The sequence below is a fragment of the Macrotis lagotis genome, chromosome 7, assembly GCF_037893015.1.
Source record: "Macrotis lagotis isolate mMagLag1 chromosome 7, bilby.v1.9.chrom.fasta, whole genome shotgun sequence".
In the NCBI taxonomy this organism is placed as follows: Eukaryota; Metazoa; Chordata; class Mammalia; order Peramelemorphia; family Peramelidae; genus Macrotis; species Macrotis lagotis.
In genome coordinates this window covers 13529121-13547809 of record NC_133664.1, presented here as the reverse complement: position 1 = coordinate 13547809, position 18689 = coordinate 13529121, and the positions used below count along the sequence as shown (strand labels likewise).

The 18689-nt window shown below is 42.8% G+C and overlaps 1 long non-coding RNA gene across 1 annotated transcript in view; it reads left to right on the top strand.

Annotated features, from left to right (window-relative positions):
- The first annotated feature begins 8486 nt into the window (after nt 1-8486).
- The window catches only part of LOC141494361 (uncharacterized), an 82219-nt gene continuing 72016 nt past the window's right edge, over nt 8487-18689 (top strand). Inside the window, exons 1-2 of the long non-coding RNA XR_012470419.1 lie at nt 8487-8589; nt 9961-10101. This is a non-coding gene — a long non-coding RNA (uncharacterized LOC141494361). The remainder of the gene's footprint in view (nt 8590-9960; nt 10102-18689) is intronic.

Sequence of the window (18689 nt, the reverse complement as noted above, 5' to 3'; positions counted from 1 at the left end):
TGTCATTGGGTGGGACCTTGAGGCAGAAAATCCCTGAATGGGTGGGTAAAGGCTGTAAGAAGCTCTTATCTGGGTGTTAATTTGTCAGCATGGACTGATCTGATCAGTGAAATGTTTAGTTTTCAAAAGTGGGCATTGCCGCTATTCTGGCTTGTGAGAATGTGGTTTGTTGACATACAAACACATTCTTGAGTTTTTTTTAATTCTCTCACCACAAAATCTAAGCTTCCATTGAACATACAGCATTGAGAGAAGGAATGAAGAGTCTTTTCATTAACAAATATTTATTGAGGACCTACTCAAATGTTTATGGACTCCAGTTTGGAGTCATATACTCTAGACTGGTAGATTAATCAGTCAATCAACAACGATTTATATATATTTATTTATTTGTTCCCTTTTCAATTCAATGTCTAGTAAAGCCTGAATGTGATGTCAGACCTCTATGTGAGCCCTGCAGCCCCTCTCCTCTTCTCTGGACTGGTAAACTCACCCTATCCTGTGATCACACTGGCCAGAGCGGGAAGATTTCCCCCAAAGTGCAGTCAGCCACTACAGCCGTGCAGCCAAAACTTGCCACTCAAAGTCCTAGAAGTAACTGGTGGTGGGGAGACAGGTGGTACATCCTTCTGCTTCTCACTACTGACCCCCTGAGCCCTGAGGTCAAGTTTTCCATGCCAGTCAACTTGTCAGTGTGAAGCATTTATTTCCTAGCTTGTATGACAAAAACAGTGGGAGATAAGAGAAGGTATAGTAACATTTACTCAGTAGAAAGCAAAAATGTGACCCAGCTAGCTACTCTGTAGAGGGCAAATCAGAACAATCAGAACATTTATAAACTCGAATTCAACTCTTCCACCAGTGCATGCAGGGTCCTTGGGGAGAGCGGACTCACAGTTGGGAGAAGCGTGAATGGAGAGATCCACATGTGGTAATGCCTAGACTCATAGATACGGGCACTGGATATCCTTGGTCTCTTTAGGAACCATCCTCCCCACACCTTCACTCAACTGCTCCTCTAATAGACCCCACTTCTTTCCTGTTGGGCAGAATTGCTCTGCAGCCAACATAGCCATGACAATGCCTTTTAGCTTATAGCCACCTGAAATAGGAGACTGAGAAAGTGTTTAAACAGATTTAGTTGTTGTCTTAAGCCAGAACACTGCAAATCTCTTCGGAGCTGCAGTCTTCAGGGGCTAATGCTTTGTCCCATCTAGGCCAAGCCGAGCTCTTCTAACAGCAACTCAGTTGCAAGACCTGTCTTTCTCCCTATGATTCTCAAACCCAGGAGTACAGGAGTTGGGCACCCAGCTGCTTGAGAAGCTTTCTCTCTCTGATGCTGTCATTAGCACGAGAGAACACTAAGTTTAAAGTAGGGGTCATCTCCTGCAATGGGCACAGCAGCTGAAGAACTCCACTGACAAGCCTTTCTTCAGCCTGTTAGCGGAAGAAGCCCTGTCTTCTGGACATAGCACTCTTCTTTTCTCTCGTTTCCTCCTCCCAATCCTTCTCTTCTTCCTGCTCATTCTTTTTGCTTTCTCCTCTTTCTTTTCCTCATCCTTTTCCTCCTTTGTCTCTTCTTACTTTCCCTTGTCTTCTACCTCCTCCTTTCTCCCCTTCTACTACTTCTCTTCCTCATCTTTTTTCTCCTCCTCTTTTCCCCTCTTCTTCTCTTCCTCCTCTTTTCCTATCTTGGGTTGGTGATTTATCTTTACCTTAAATACACCTTTATATTAGGTATGAACTCAATAGAATTTATTTAATCTTCCCATAATCTCCATACAGTCATTTCACTTCAGATTTCTCATTTATAAACTTTAAAACAATGACAAAGAAATGAGCTGATGGGACTGCAATGCCTGTATCCTCAGTAATGCTCTGCCTTCAAACAATCCTGGAAAGATATCCTGTCTCTCTTGAGTCCTCATAGCAGTCTATATCTCTCCTTAACATCCAATCTGAGATACTATTTTTTTTCACAAGTTGATCACTTTTCCTTAAGTCAATGGATTTTTTCAGTCCCTTGGAGTAAGAAGAGGCAGTAAAAGGAAAGAGGTGTGGGTATTTGGAGACCAAGGAACTTGGTTTGAATCTTGTCTTTCTTACTACTAGTGAGGCCTTAGGTGAGTCACTTCTCTGGCCCTTAGTTTCTTCATCTGTAAAATAGGGAGATTGGACCAGATAAAGATAGGGAAAAATTGATCAGATGTTTACTAGTGTATTGTGTGTGGGGGAAGTGGGGAGATGGGAAGGAGGAAGAAGAGGGGTAAAAATCAAGTGAATCATGTGTGGAACTAGGGGAGAAGTGAGCATACCTAGCCTGGCTACTAGAAACAAAAGTTCTCGCAAGGAACTGATCAAATGAAGGAGAGGGCTGAGAAGAGAGGGTTCCTCCTGGATATGGAGGACAATATGGTCTATTATGTTCCTGCTGTCAAAATCCTAGGATCCTAATTCATTCAGCATTGAATGGTCTGAACGTGCTTTTCTGTTCTCTTAGGGGAAGGGGTTCCAGAACAGAAGATCTGGTTCTTGTCTCCCAAGGCCTATCCAACTCTTATGGGGGTGAGTATGGGAGACAAAGCAATGTTCAGAGGACAATGACAGATTCTATTGCCCAGTGTTAGAAGGTGTGGAAAATAGGGACCCAGGGAAGGTAGGAAGGAGACTGCATTATGGGATTATTGAGGTAGACTTCCTGGCTGAGATGGCTATTGAGGTAGGATGTGAAGACTGGCTAGGATTGTGACAGAGACAGTGAGGGGCGGCCATCCAGCCAGGTAATGTGTGCAGGAAGCTGATGAGACGAGTCTGATGTGAAAAGGGGGCTTTGGTGGGGAGAGATGGGTGGAGAAGTAAAATGGGGCCAGACTATGGGAAGCCTTGAATTCCAGGTTGCAAGGCTTGGACTTCATCCGATAGGCAAGGACCAGCCGTGGTAGGGTCTGAAAAATTGAACTCATCTAGGAAAAAATCTACTGGATAAGTTATTGGAATTGGATAGGGCTCTACTCTTGTGGTTGGGAATGATTAGTGGTGGAAAAAATTCTTGTGCTGCTCTTCTCTGAAGAAGAATCTATTTTCCCATAATGTATCACTAACATTGAGTACCTTTAATGAAATCAACTTGCAGACATTTCAGAAGTTTTAAAATTGGTCTTTATGAATAGGAAGTTAAAAAAAAAGAGACCCCAAAAGTCATGCTGTGAACTTGACCTAGTGTCAGCTGAAGCATATAGAAAGGCGGGGTCTCTGCTGCATTAATATGTCTCCATTCCACTTTTGTCCTACTGTTTCCGTCATTATAAGGTGAACTTACTTGGAAAAAGGCACTTTTGCATCCAAGAAAATAAGAGGTAGGATGGGTGGAACCCCCTTTTCCCACCCTAGTAAGAGCTTTTAAGATGATGTTATTTTCTGATGGGTTGATGAGATGTGGAATTGGCTTACTTGATTTGCCTAGCGGTTTTTTCCCCCCATGAATCTGTCAAAGGGAGAGAAAGGCATTAATTAATATTGTGAATGTGGGTGGGAAGAGTATTTGAATTTCAAATGCTTGGAAGAGAACACCTATGAGCTCTTTTCCATAGAAAAGGTCTCTATAGAACTATCAGTTAATTTCTTTGAAGGCTGGGTTTTCTATGTGGAGCTGGTTTTTCTCACTGTAGGGAACAACTGCATATAAGACAATCTCCTTTTTTTTAGGTGTGTTTACCTAAGATGAGGGAAATTAAAATCTCATTCTATCTCTCCTGTCTTCCAAAGGGTCAGGGAGTGTTGGTGGCGTACAGATAGGTACCTGCAAATGAAGCCAAATCCCATCATCGCATTTGAACCTTATAGATTTATTACTCTGTCTCTTGGAGACACTTAGGGTAAAGTAGGATGTCTGTTGATGAGTTTAAAAGCCTTTCACTGATGGCGTTTTGCGTCTATGGGCTTGCTCTCAAATAGATCTTGCAATTGAAATGGTTGACGTCTTTTCACTTGTTTGCTGCGTAAACTGAGAAGCTTAGAGTGTGCTTGAATGCATATTCATTTAAGAGAATTTAATTGGAGATAGACTTCTAATGCAATCTATATTTGTTCTATCTGGAAAAAAACCAGGCAAATGTGGAATTCTGCCCTAACCTTTTAGAGTTACAAGGTGACGTCAATGAAACTAAGGGCACTAATTATGTCCTAGGTAGTAATGCTGTTGCCCAGAGAAAAATCGCTCCCTAGGCAGCTGCCGCTCACATGTGAGCTACTGGGAGAAGGATTGGAGGGCGGGTTTTGGATATACACAGAGCAGGCAGCGGGCGTGCTGGGGCACCTGGCCCATGGCCAAGTCTCCTGTGTCCCTTAATTGAGCTGGAAGAAGGGTTTTAACTCCTTCAGGGCCATGGCCCCTTTGACCCAAGTCTGGTGAAGCTGAGAGAATCCTCTTCCAAAACACAAGGGTTGCCCAGGTTCAAAATGGAAGGAATGCTAAATTTCCATTAGAATCTGCCACTTGTCAAACTGTCATTTTCTCTCAATTCACATTCACAGATTCTGAGCTCTGTCCATAGACTATTTGAGTCTTGGGCTAGAAGGTGATATGGCTCATTCTAAGAATAATGACTGAGGCTTATGAGGCCTTTGTATGATCTTCCTGAGCTTCTCATCCCCACTTTGAGGAAGCTAAGGTCTATTTTTATCCCCAGTATTGGAGGGTGATGGTAGGGTTCCATCTGACCTGATAATTTCTGGTAGTGCCACTTCTTTGGCTGCTGATCATCTACTTGTTGGAGTCTTAGAGTGACCCTGAGACCTTTAGGTACTCCTTCAGGGTCCTAGAGTCAGGATGGATCAGGGCCTGCCAGACTCCAGGACCTCTCATTTTGTAGATGAGGAAAGTGAGACTGAGAAAAGTTACAGGACTGTCCAAGGCACTTTTTGAACCCAGGACTTCTCAATACAGCTCTCTTCCCAGTAAGACCTGTGATCCAAGCCTTTGGGATGGTTGGCTGTAATTGGGATGGGTCAGAGTGGATGTTATTGGATATTTAGTGGAGGTAAGACCTGCTTAGTCCTGAGAGGATGGTGTCCAGGGGCTGTTGTAGTTCACTGGGGAGTGTCTGAAACCTCTTTTTTATAAAGCTCTGACAGGAATTTTTGGAGTTATGGAAGTATCATCCCTTTTGTCCTAGGGGGATAAGCCTGTTTTAAGTTTGAAGCAAATCACAAACCCTCCTTGGTAAGCTTGAGTGAATAATAGCAGGTGAGATATAGAGGCACATTTTCATTTTGCTAAAAAGGGATTTAGATTTGCTAAAAAGGGATTTAGATTTGGTCCAGGAACTTGGAGCCCTGAAAGATCCTTTTTTCCTTTGTTCCAAAGGTCAGAGGGACACTTTGCACCCCTCCCCTTTTCTCCCCTCCTCACCTTCTGCCTTTCGAGGTGGAAAGAGTTTGGAAATGGGAACAAATTTGGTTTGTATTTGTGTTATTCTCTAGAATGTTTTCCCCAGCCACATTCCTGACCTGTTTGACCATGTTGCCCCCTGCTTCTAGAAATAGGACATTCATTTTAATGAAATAACTTCCCACTGCCTATGGAGGGATGTTTGCTATTCTGGGTGGGGAGACCTTGATTGTTCTATGATAGAATGGCCAGACTCAATGTCAGGCCATCATGGGTGAGGAGCAGCTTCTGTTTTAGCTGCCTTTGTTCAACTGCAGTAGGCAGTAGCCGGTTAACTGGACCGGAGCAGCAGGGCTTTGACTATGAGAGAAAGAAAGCTAGCACATGGAGCAAGCTGGCTGGCATCTGTTGCTTCTGCCTCCAGTTTTCCACATTCATAATGAAAACAGACATCAATAGACTACTGTAAAATTTACTGTGTACAGATTAATTTACTCGGGCCTCCCAACAACCTTGTGAGGTGGGTACTATTGGAATTATTATCTTTATTTTATGAACCCCAAAACACTAGCTCTAGAGTTAATTGGCTTGTCTGAGGTGATGCAGTAAGTGTCAAAGATAGGATTGGAACCCAAGATTGCCTGTCTCTAAGGCCACACTGTTCCTGTTGATGTAGGCTTTTTGTCACAGGTGCATTCCTAAGAAATATGTAATTTTGGGGGCGACTAGGTGGCGCAGTGGATAAAGCACCGGCCCTGGAGTCAGGAGTACTTGGGTTCAAATCCGGTCTCAAACATTTAATAATGACCTAGCTGTGTGGCCTTGAGCAAGCCACTTAACCCCATTTGCCTTGCAAAAACCTAAAAAAAAAAAAAAAGAAATATGTAATTTTGTGCAGCAGTCTGGTCTTCATGGAAGTAAGCAATGTCCAAAACAGGAGTTTGTGTTTGATCTCAGAGGCAGACAATCAGGGATTTGGGGACCAGACCAAATCACTGGATTTACCAGGCAATGCACTCATAATGTTTGAGAGAAGTTTTATCAGTGACAGAGGGAATGGAAGACATTAGTGCCTAATTCAGTGAAATACTTTATACCCACAATGTGCAAGACTTTGTGAGGGAGGTCAGTCCTGCCTTTAGGGAGCTTACTTTCTAGTAGGGGCAATGCAAAGTAGTGGAACTAGGGAAACTCTTAAGCCTGTGCGACAACTTTTGAAAATTGATATACTTGGAACTCAGAGATCTGTAACTGAGTCTGGATCTTGGTATCTCTGTGACCTTGAAGAATTTTCTTAACCTCTTTAAGTTGTGATATGGGGAGAGAGTAATGTCCTAGCTATGTCCTAAGGTAGTTGTGAGGAAAGTCTATGTAAAGCATTGTTCCTAGTAGAAGTGTGAGTCACTGTTATGGTTAGACCAGGTAAGACACACACACACACACATACACACACACACACATACACGCACAACTTTAGTACAAGGGGTAATATATATGCATATATATATCTATATATCTATCTATATCTATCTATATCTATATCTATCTCTATATCTATCTATCTATATATACATATATATATATATATATATATATATATATATGTCTGGTAGGAGAGGTTTATGGCAGCAAGATCAGGGAAGACTTCCTGGAGGAGATAGCATTTGGGTTGAGTCTTGGTTGATGGATAATATTTCTTGAAAAAATAAAATGAAAAATCTTTGATATCTGATTCAGTGTTCCAGACCTAATAACCCATCAGTCTCTGCAAAGGAGTTGGGGTATATATCTCCTCATATCTCTTTGGGGGCCAACCTCATTCTTCATGATTTTGCAATATTTGTTTTAGATTGTTTTGTGGTGGTTGTATTTTCTATTAATGCTATTGTAGTCATTATGCTTACTATACTTTGAATCAGTTCATGTAAGTCTTTCCATGCTTCTCTCTTTTCATCCTGTTTGGTGTTTCTTACAACCCAATAATATTCCATTATTTTCATGTAGCCAAATTATTTAGCCATTCTCCAATCAATGGAAGCTACTTTTTTCTACTTCTTTATAACTGTACAAAGAGTTGTCATGGATATTTCACGCTAGTTAATGACTAGCTGTAGAATCTCTGAGTCCAAGAGTATGGACATTTTAGTTACTTGATTTGCACAATTCTAAATTGCTTTCCCAGAACTATTGTGTGTGTTCATAGTTGCATACCTCTCATTCCACAGTCTCCCTGGTCCTGACTTTTGATGGGTTGTATTTCAACCGGAATAAGCTAATATAGGAGAAGGAATATCAGGTGAAAGGAACAGTATAAGTGAATACAGGTAGATGAAGAAATATGGAAACAAAGGGTGTGAGTTGGAAGAAAAAAGTGAGAGAGAAAATTGGAAAGAGGTCGGAGTCATTATGAATGGGTAGAAAGTAGAGACCTTGGGTGTTCAGAGTTTGGGAATAAAGAGACAGAAATTGTCTAGAAAAATTAGAATGGTTCAAGAATAGTTTTATGCTTAAGATGGTGAGTACTGAGCATTAGCTTAAGAAAGGAACTTCTAGGGGTGGCTAGGTGGCGTAGTGGATAAAGCACCAGCCTTGGAGTCAGGAGTACCTGGGTTCAAATCCAGTTTCAGACACTTAATAATTACCTAGCTGTGTGGCCTTGGGCAAGCCACTTAACCCTGTTTACCTTGCAAAAACCTAAAAAAAAAAAAAAGGAACTTCTGAAATGAGGTTAAAGGCACTGGTGGGAAGCATTTGAAATAAAAATGGTGATATGAGGTGAACCTCATTTTGGGCTATCTTAGGCTCCTCTGTAAGAGAGGAGGTGATTTTACTTGTTTAGTGTGTATAGGGAGGAGACAGTTAAGATGATGATCTTTAGAAGTCTAAAGAGTAGATGGGAATAACCACTTTGAGAAATCTGTTTGGAAGTAAGAGATAAACAACTGGGACCCATTACTGACTGAGGTCATCTGCACACTTCCTGGTTTTTTGTCCTGTTGATTCCCAAACCTGCACCAACCCCATTTAATAAATGTTTGTGGCTCAACTAAAACAACAAGGTACTGTTTTGTCCTTTGTCTTATTCCAGGCTGGAAGCTCCATGAGGGAAGGATTTGTATTCTTTTCCTCTCCTGCATCTTGCGCCATCATCATTCACTAGATCCCACGTGTCTTTATGTATGGTTGGATAACGGGATGGGGTAAGTGTGAATCTGGAAAAATCAACACAGGCTCCATGGGCAGTAGATCAGAGGGATGATGCGAAGAAGAACATGGCATCAGTGGCTAAGATAACCTTCAAAGGCCGAGAAGCAGCAGAGCCCAGTCTCAGCAAAGTAGGGAAGGAGAGGGTTGTCCTCAGCCAATTTGCAGCTTGATTTATCAGCTGTGCCTTTATTATTGGTATCAAGGCATCCATGATAAAGATAGTGATCCTTAGAATCATAGGATTGTAGTTTTTGGAGTAGGGACCTGAGAAACCATAGCTAACCCTTTTCATTTTCATTTTGCAGATGAGGGAACTGAGTCCAGAGAGTATAAGTTCCTTGAGCAAGGTCACGGGTCTGATCATTAGCAGAGTCAGCTTCCAAAAAAATTGATTCATGGGCTTCAAATGCACTCCTTTCCACAATACCATGCTGGTTTAATGTGTGGCCCTCCCCAGGGGCAGTTGCAGTTTAATAGGGGAGTCTTAAAAATCAAAAATCCTTCCAGGCTTAAAAGGATACTGCTATGTTTGGCAATGAAAGAGATATTTGAGTGGGTGGGTGGGCAGGGACTGGAGTCCAACCTTCCCTCTCATTTCATCTCATGGGATACTGGCTCTTAGTCCAGTGGAGCCTGAGAAGCAGAAAGAGCCATGCTGACCAGGGGTTACCTGGGCTGCCTCTTCTCTGGTGATCTAGTGTTCTCATCGTGACAGGCCACCAGGCCAAAAAGGAGACATTGTAGAGCATTTGTGCTGTCCCTGCAGATCTCTGATTAGATCCTGTCTAATGGATGAATTTTAAGTTCAATGAACTAGTGACTAGCGAACAGTATTTGGAGGAAATGAGGCAACCGTTTGAACAGATGAGTTCTCCAGGATATATAGGATGCTATGCCAAGGAATTCATCCCCGAAGTCTGAGAGAAACCATGGACATGTTTCTGTGGCTGATGTGTTAGGGATGATTAAATAAATCATGGCTTCTGGTTTGTTTGTTTTTTTAAATTCAAAGTCAAAAAAGAATTCCCATCTTGAAAAACAAAATCTAGTGCCCAGGCTAGTTTTTTCTGGTATCGTATACAAAATGTTCCTTAACTAGTTGATTAAAGGCCTTAAAAACCTCTATTTTTGAATGCCTCCACCATCTTGCAAAACAACATTTGACTGGTAGCAGATTTGGAAGAACTGAAAACAAAAAATCTAATCAAAATCCTTTTATTTCAAATAAGATCTTTTTTTCCTTGCTGGAAATTTTTAGAATTAAATTAATTATGACAGTAAAAGACAAGAAAGATCTTAAAAACAACCTTAGGTATTGTACTTTTTGAAGAGTCTTCATTGTGAATGCTTGCTTTCTTTTACAGACCAGTGGTGTTCATTGTCATTAACTGAGCTGGTGGATGTGCCTCAGGGGGAGGCTGAAGCTATGGTTTATTAGGAATTCTTAATGAGCATGGAACTCAATAGAGAAGAGAGGGCCCTTTGGAACAAACAGGAGAAAGAAGGTGAGGCAAAGAGCTTCTGAGCAGGTGAGGTGTTTCTGGCCAGCTTGTCTGAGAGCCTGGATCCCTGCCATCATGAAGTTGCTTGTTGAGGAGGGAGCTACATGTCATTGTGATACAAAATCCTACTGAATCCAGTAAGGGGAATGATGTGCTCCAGGGTTCAAAGACTGATTCTTGTTGCGGATCAAGGAAGGCTTCCTGAAGGAGGGGGCATCTGAGCTGGATGGGGATGGAAAAGCAGTCTGGATGTTTATCCAAGACAGCCCTGGAGAAGAGTGTAGTCATTCCAAACACTTGAGGTGCCCTTAGGAAGGGCACAGACAGAGGTCAAAGAGTGAGAGAGGGGTACCAGGTACTTCAAGGACTTGAGAATTGGGTGAGGAATGTGAAAGGAAGTCTGAGGAGATGGTGCCAGAAGGAGCCAGTGTCCCAGCCATATTGCTCATCATAGACTTTTTTTTTAGTTTTTGCAAGGCAAATGAGGTTAAGTGACTTGCCCAAGGCCACACAGCTAGGTAATTATTAAGTGTCTGAGACCAAATTTGAACCCAGGTACTCCTGACTCCAGGGCTGGTGCTCTATCTACTGTGCTACCTAGCTGCCCCCATCATAGACTTTTTAGCTCACTAAGGATGAAGTAGGTACCAAGTACCACCCTATGAGTGGGCTCTTTTGAGTCTCTTATTTAGTTCATTCTTCTCAAATTAGTTTTTAGTTACTTATCTGTGGTCACATTTTATCCTTTAGCAGAGTGTGAACATTTGTTTTTATTTCCCCAGTCCCATTGCTTCCTCATAATGTAAATAAGAAGGGAGGAAGAACCTTGCTAGACTCTCAGTGAACTCCTGGGAGGTTAGGGTTCCTCCAGAACAGGCAGGTTCACCAGTCACTAGTTCATTAAACTTGAAATTCCACTCACACACACACACACAGGTCTTCAGACCTTGATGCATTTTTGTTGTTTTTTAGCTGTTTTAGTCAAGTCTGATTCATCATGAACCTGTGAGTTTTCATGGCAGAGATACTAGAGTGATTGGCCATTTCCTTCTCATTTGACAGAGGAGGAAACTGAGGCAACTAGGGTGAAGGATCTTGCCTGGGGTCACACAGGTAGGAAGTGTCTGAGGCTGGATTTGAACTCAGGGAGATGAGTCTTCCTGACTCCAGGCCCAGTGCTCCATGCATTCTGGCACTACCTAGCTGCCCCCAGATGACCTGTCTTGTTGGAGGTAGTACCCATGGTCTCTCATCTTGAAGAGCTCATATATTCAGATCCCCAGACCTTGATGCATAGAGGAAGTTTAATGCGTATTTTTGAGATTGCTTATGTAAGTTTCTGTGCTCAGCTTTGGGATCTAGAGAGAAAAAAGTACAATGTTCTTTCCTATGGAACTGCCACATTCCATTGAGTGAGGAGGTAGAGGAAGATTGTGTTATACACAGACATTTAATCCAAGAGAGCAAAGGCAAAAATGCAACTTGAAGAGTGGATGAATACCTTTCCCCCAACTTTTTATTATAAAGTCTGAGGATCCAGAGAGAATCACTCCCCTTCCCATCTTTATATCCCCCAAATAGCCTCCTCCAACCGCCCCCCCCTCGCCATGGTAGAATTTAAACGTATCTGTGTGTGTGTGTGTGTGTGTGTGTGGCGGGGGGGGGTGTCTTAGAACTTTAAGAAGATTTAAGAAGAGCATCAAGTCTAACAAATAAAGGCCTGAGGTCCACAGAAGGGAATGTCCTCAGCTATTTACTGAATGCCTCCTAGGACAGACCAGATCTGGGCCAAAGAAAGAAAATGAACTCTCTAGGCAAGTCTGGAATGTTTCCATGATGCTATTACTGTTCCTCAGACCAGGCTTGGACCTGCCCTCTAGGATTTGCAATTCACTCCCTTGAGGACATGGAGAGTAGCATTTCCTAACATTAAAATTTCTTTCTAGAAATTTATCCTGAGACCAATGTCACTTGTTATAAGTAGATCCTGAAGCCTCTGCCTAACTGGCTCAGTCTTGGCCCCTCTTGGAGTCAGCCACTGTTGGGGGGAGAGAAGATGGCTCCTCTGGTCTCCAAGAGGGTCCTGGGTGGATCAGGGAGCCAAGCCCTGAAAGAGAATATTGTAGTGTGATGTAAAATCCATGGTGAAGGACAGCGCAAGAAGCAGCAAAGGCTGATGGGAAGACTAGTGGACTTGGATTCAGAACCCCTAAGTTCTGCCAGTTGTTAGCAGGGTGACTATGCATAAGTCTCTGACTTTGATTCCCTGATCCCCAGAACAAACTGCCCCAGAACCAGAATGGGGTAGAGATTTAGAAGTAGGGTGGCCCAACTTTAGATATGGGGGCAGTGTGGATGGGGGCTGACAGATCCAGAGTGGGCTGAGAAAAGGGCATTTCAGGTGGAGGGAAGTTGTGTGAGCAAAGGCCGGGAGGTCTGGGGTGCATGCAAGGGGCCTCGTGGCTCTGTCTGACTGATGGGGGGCTGCGTGCAAGAGCCATTCCCTGCGGGTCCCTGATTGGATCCTGGCGAGGGCAGGAATTTCAAGTTCAGTGAACTAGTGACTGGTGAACGTTATTTAGAGGAAATGAGGCAACAGTTTGAGCAGATGAGTTCTGCAGGATATACAAGGTGCTATGCCAAGAATTCATCCCCCAAACCCAAGAGAAACCATGGACCTTTTTTCCTAACAGATGTCTGCCCTGGAAAATCACATATGTCTTATTGTAAAGTCCCAGGCACCCATGTCTTGCCAGTTCTCCCCTCCAAGATTCTCTGGTAAAATCCAGACCTGTGGGAGTCCCCTCCTCCGCCTTTTCTGAGAAGGAGGCCCTCAACATAGATGAGTTCTCAAGGTGACTCAGAGTTTCTGCTCTTGAACCCCAAAACATTTATATCTTAACAGATTGGATTAGGGGCTCCCTTGCTTCCTGAAGCCCTGATTGATGACTGAGGCTCTTAGGATCCTACATTTGACCTCTGAAGCCATCTACTCATATTATGAGATAAACACCTGAGACCTAGAGAAATGAAACCCCTCATTCAAGGTTAGACAGAGTAAGACCCAGAGCAGGATCTGAACACATCTCTAATGATTCCAAATTCTGCCTACTCCCCCTTGACGATACGGCCTCCCTGACATAACTTAGTGGTTATACTTTGTGATGACACAGAAGTGCCCCTAGGGCAACTGGCATGTGGGGGTTCTCCCCTGCATTGCCCTGATTCAAGATAGCTGGACTTTGAGACATCTCCCTCTGCTCTTTCTAGTGGTTTTTCAGTCCCCCCTACCCTGGCTGTCAGCTATCTCTGTGCTTGTCTCTAGTAGCCTCAATTTCCCTTCCTCTTAACTCATGCATTTGATGACCCTTCACCATTGCCTGAACCTTTAGCTTCACCCCAGACCCTGGGCCCTGTCCTCTCCCTGAATAGAGAGATCAGAGTGCGCCATCTGCAGCCCCTGTGTCTGACTTGGCCACTGGCTCTTGTCTTGTTAACCTGGAGCCAAGCCCTGGCTAGGCCAAAACTCTGTTTTAGAACTTGTCCTTTCCCCTCTTCACTTCTGCTTCAGGCCACTCAGTGGCCAGGATGATAGAATCTGGAGTCAGGAAGACCTAAGTTCAAATCCAGTCTTAGGTACTTCCTAGTTCTGTGACCAGGGTAAATCACTTAAGCTCTGTTTGCCTCAGTTTCCTCAACTGCAAAATGGAGATAGTAACAGCCTCTATCTCACAGGGTTGTTGTGAGGGTCAGATGAGGTAATATTTGTAAATGTAAATGCTAGCTGCTATTAATATATTAGAGGAGTCTTTCCCTGGAGTTCAGCATCTTCAGACCTACAGCAAGCAACCAATCAATGAATAAGCATTAATTAATTGCCTACTAGATGTAGACACTATTTTAAGCACTAGTTATATAAAAAGAATCAAAAGACAGTTCTTCCCCTCAAGGAACTTACAGTCTAGCAGCATTCTTGATCAGTGTTGGAATTAGTAGGGAGCCATTAGAACTCACCCAGCAGGATGGCATGGTCAGACCTGGGCGTTAGTCAATCCCATTGGCAGATGATTAGAGAATGAGCTGGTGTGGAGAGAGAAGAGGCAGGGGGCTCCCCACAAGAGTGTGAAGCCTAAAAACCCTTTGGGGAGAGAGTGTCCTGGAAGAAAGGGTGTCACTGGGGCTTGATGGAGCAGAGCAGAAGGGTCAGGAAGGATGAGGATTGAAGAAGGCCTACCTCCACATGGGATCAAGAGATCCTGGGTAACTCTGGAGGAGATGCTTAGCCTGGAAAGTCAGATTGCAGAGGAACCCAGTGCAACTGGTGTTGATTGCCTAGACCTGCCACCCCAAACCTAAGTCTGGGTTCCAGGTCCAAGCTTGTCCTGATTTCCTTCTGCCCAACAAGTGCTAGCAGAGCCCTTGCATGGAGTGGGACCTTAACACATGTTTATTACGCCTTTTCTAATTTATTGTTTTAATATGCTCCTTGCTAGGAAATTAGAGCAACAAGCCCATTAAGACTGTGTAAATTAAGAATAAGTAGATTCTGAATGAAATCTTTAGCTTTTTATGTTGAGGTAGGACTTTGGATGACTTAGTTACCTTCATTGTGACTGCTCAGACTATTCCTTTCTTCTCTTTTGAGGGCAGATTCAGTGAGGTGTTACTATATCTATTTTCAGTGACTGACTTTTTAAGTTGATATGAATTCATTATCTTGGTTGTAGTCATTTAAAAAAGTATGAAAATGCTCCCTTTCATTCTTTAGTGTCAGAATCTACAGGCTACAAATTTATTTTGCTGTTGTTTAGTTTTTTCATTCATGTTCTTTTTTTTCCCCTTTTTTCTTCTTTTTAGGTTTTTGCAAGGCAATGGGGGTTAAGTGGCTTGCCCAAGGCCACACAGCTAGGTAATTTTTAAGTGTCTGAGGATGGATTTGAACTCAGGTACTCCAGGACCGGTGCTCTAGCCTCCTAGCCACCTAGCCTCCCCACTCATGATTCTTATTTGAGATTTTCTTAGAAAAGATACTGGGGGTGATTTGTCTTTTCCTTCACAGATGAGGAAACTGAGATAAAGTTAAGTGACTTGCTCACAGTCATGCACAGAGTAAGTATCTGAGGTCCCATTTGAACTCAAGTCCTCTTATCTTCTCTCCCAATATTCTATTCACCTAGCCCCTATTCTAGAATAGTAAGAGAATAGAAAGGTTGATTAGAAAACCTCCGTAAAGCCTGTTATTCTTCAATAACTGATCAGCTTCCTCAGTCAGACCAGGTTCTGTATTTTGCTTTAGGAGAAAGAGGGACTGATTCTAGCAAAAATGCATCTCTGGGCTCTGATGGTACGTCCTGGGACCACCGAAGAGTTAGCCCAATGGTCCTGCCTTGAAGTTATGTTGACCAATGACCCTTGGGCTAGAAGGCCTCATCCATGAAAGGTTCATTTGTGTCCGCACTCCTCTTCTTAACCAGGGAGGAAAGTGGAATAATATGTTTAGAGACATTTTCCTCGAGGGTGGAAACAAAGAGAATTTTCTGAAAGCTCAGCCCTTAGTTAGCCAGGAGATGAAATTAACCAGAACCCCTCATTCTTAGACATTGCTGTTCATGGAACACGAGTTGTTTTATTTGTTTTTTCAAAAACTGTATTTGGTTCTCCTAGTCTTCTCTTGGCTCTACTTTAAAAAACACAGTCTAGATTGTCTGGACCCCAAGTTCAAAACCCTGACTCCTCAGGGACTGCCTGAAAGGAGAGCCCCACCCTGTCTCCATCACTTACATCTTCCTGGAGACCTGGAGTTGTCTTCCATTTACTCTATGTAAATGTATTTGCTAATCTATAACATTTGAGTGGTTGGCAGGGGATACAAGACAAAGAGGGACTCTGGCATCTGAAAGGGAGGCCAGAGGGAGTGGATGCAGAATAGGAGGGAGATGTGATTCAGATTTGGGTAGGAGAGTATCAAGAGGATCTTCATGAGCTATAGGGTGGGATGACCCTTTGCTTTAGAGAAAGGAGTTTGAACTGAGTCTGACCTAAGACCCAGAGAACCATACAGACCTGTTGCCTCAATGGGCAAGAGAGCTCAAGAGCTCAGTGTGGGTTTTACCTTGGAGAGAGAGAGTTTGTGTGTGTGTGTGTGTGTGTGTGTGTGTGTGTGTGTGTGTGTGTGTGTGTGTGTGTGTGTGTTAAACTGTGGATGAGGAAGAAAATATAGATGAGACTAACAGCTTGCCTTTAGAAAACACTTAAATGTTTGCAAATTACTTTATGCATCTCATAGGTGAGTAAACTGAGATTAAAGGTTAAAGGATTTGCACTCAGATCTTTCTGATTCCAAGTCCAGTCCTCTGACCCACTGAGCCATCTTGCTACCTCTTGGATGTCTTGGATGTCTATAGAAGAAACCATTATGGTGGGATAGTGGAAAGAACAATGGACTTCTGTTTGTATCCTGGCTTCTGCTGCTACATGGGTGACCCTGGATCAGACAATTTAATTCTCTGGGCCTTCAGTTTTCTCCCCTGTAAAATGAAGGGGTTGGACTAATTCGTCTTCAATATTCCTCTTGGTTCTAAATCTACTGATCCAATGGGAAAAAATACTATGTCAGGATAAGGAATCATGAAGCATGGGTTCTAGCCCTGTATCTACTGTTCATTAGTGCTGTTACCTTGGGTAGATAAGTGAATTTCTCTGGGACTCAGTTTTCCATCTCTATCAAAGATTGTCTGTCGTAGGGCTGCCATTTTTGTTTCTATTCATTGATTTGTTTTAGACTTGAGGCAGCTAAATAATCTGGATTCAAGGGACAGACCAAAGTTCTCAATGACAATGTTCTCTAGGATGTCTCTAGATATCTTTTACTCTTTACTGATAAGGACATTCTTGGCCTTTTTTGTCCCACTAACCCCAAAGGTGCTAGAACCAGGGGCTGCTCTGAACTTGCCTCTAACTCTCTGAACTATGACCTTGAAGGCCGAGAGTCTGGTTTTTCATCTCAGGCCTGATGCCTGATGCCACATTTTCCATATGCAAACCACATTCAGGTGTAACCTCCAGGTTGGAGTGCTTCCAGGAATCTGGCACATCCATTCAGTCTATAACTTCTTGCCATACTTATTGCCTAATCAGATGTGAGGTTTCCAAAGTCCTATCTTTGCATGAATTTCATTCTGAGATCCCAGCATGAGGCCAAGAGACAGGGGCGCGCACCTAAAGTTTCGAAGGAATTGGTGCTGTTGGCCGGTACTCTCGGTCCTGATCCAGATGTGCTCTGCAGCTGATTGTTGGAGTCGTGATCCAGACTGACCATTGGGGAGCCATACAAGACCACTGGGTCAGGAGTCTTGGCTCTTTGTCGACGTAGCTTAAGTGTGATAGAAAGTTGACAAAATTAGAAAAAAAAAGTCCCAAATGGATAATTTTTCTTGTTTGTCCTTCTTTTTCATGGTTTTTGTAGCAGTTTAACTACCCAACTGACTCTTGGATTTTTTTTTAAACTAAATGACAAGAAAGGAATTTGGATTGAGCTCCTAATGATAAAATAGAGGGATTTTTTTTCCAGGGTTGGAGAAACTCATTGAATGCCATATGGAATATATTCTCATGCTTTACTTTTTCCATGTTAAATCTAATTGCATGGAATCTAGTTTATCCCGATCCTTAGCTACTAGGAGAGCAGCAACTCCCCCCCCCCCCATGATTTGATGGAAATTGTGAACATTGCCTTTGTGTCTCCTCATCTTCCTGACTGACTTCTACCATCTGGCACTTTCCCCATCCTTCAGATACCTAACCCTGAGGCACCCCTTTCCATTCAATAACCATGCTCAAAAATGAGCTTTCCATCTTGTTCCCATCAATAAAACTCCATTCCCTCACTGCCCTGACCCCAGCTACCTGTCTGGAGCCAAGCACTTTAATAAATTAATTCATACAAAGGTGTGACTGACTGATGACAGACTTAATGTCTTAGCTGGTTATGATATTAAACTTTAGTCAGACCCTCAGTGATATAGAATGGAAAAGGCATTGGGTTTGAAGTCAGAGACCCCAGGCTTGAATTTTGGGGATGATTCTTTTTCCCCTGACTTTGGGCAAGCTATTTAACTTCCTAGACCTCAGTTTCCTGATATGAAAAATGAGGTGGTTGAACAGGACCTCCCACTCTCCTCTTAATTTTAAATCTAAGATTGTAATTCTCCGGGCAAGAGAGAACTTTTTTTTACCAAACTTAAAAGAGAGCACTGAATTTGGAGTAAGAAATCTTGGTTTTGAATCCTGACTCTGTGAACATCTACCTTTATAACTGTATAAATCACATATCCCCTCTGAGTTTCCTCATCTATAAAATAGAGAAACTGGACTAGGTGATTGATATCTAAAGCCCTTTTCAATCCTGAATTCTAGGATTTGCTCATTTATAAATGAAGAGGCTTTGATTAGATGACCTCTGATCTCTACCTGTCTTTCATCCTAAGTATCTTGGCTGTTACTCTACAGACCTTTGCCCAAAGAACTTTTCTTGCAGTTCAGAGGAGGAATTTTAGTTCAAAGAAATGCAATCTCTAAAGTTGGAAGTTCAG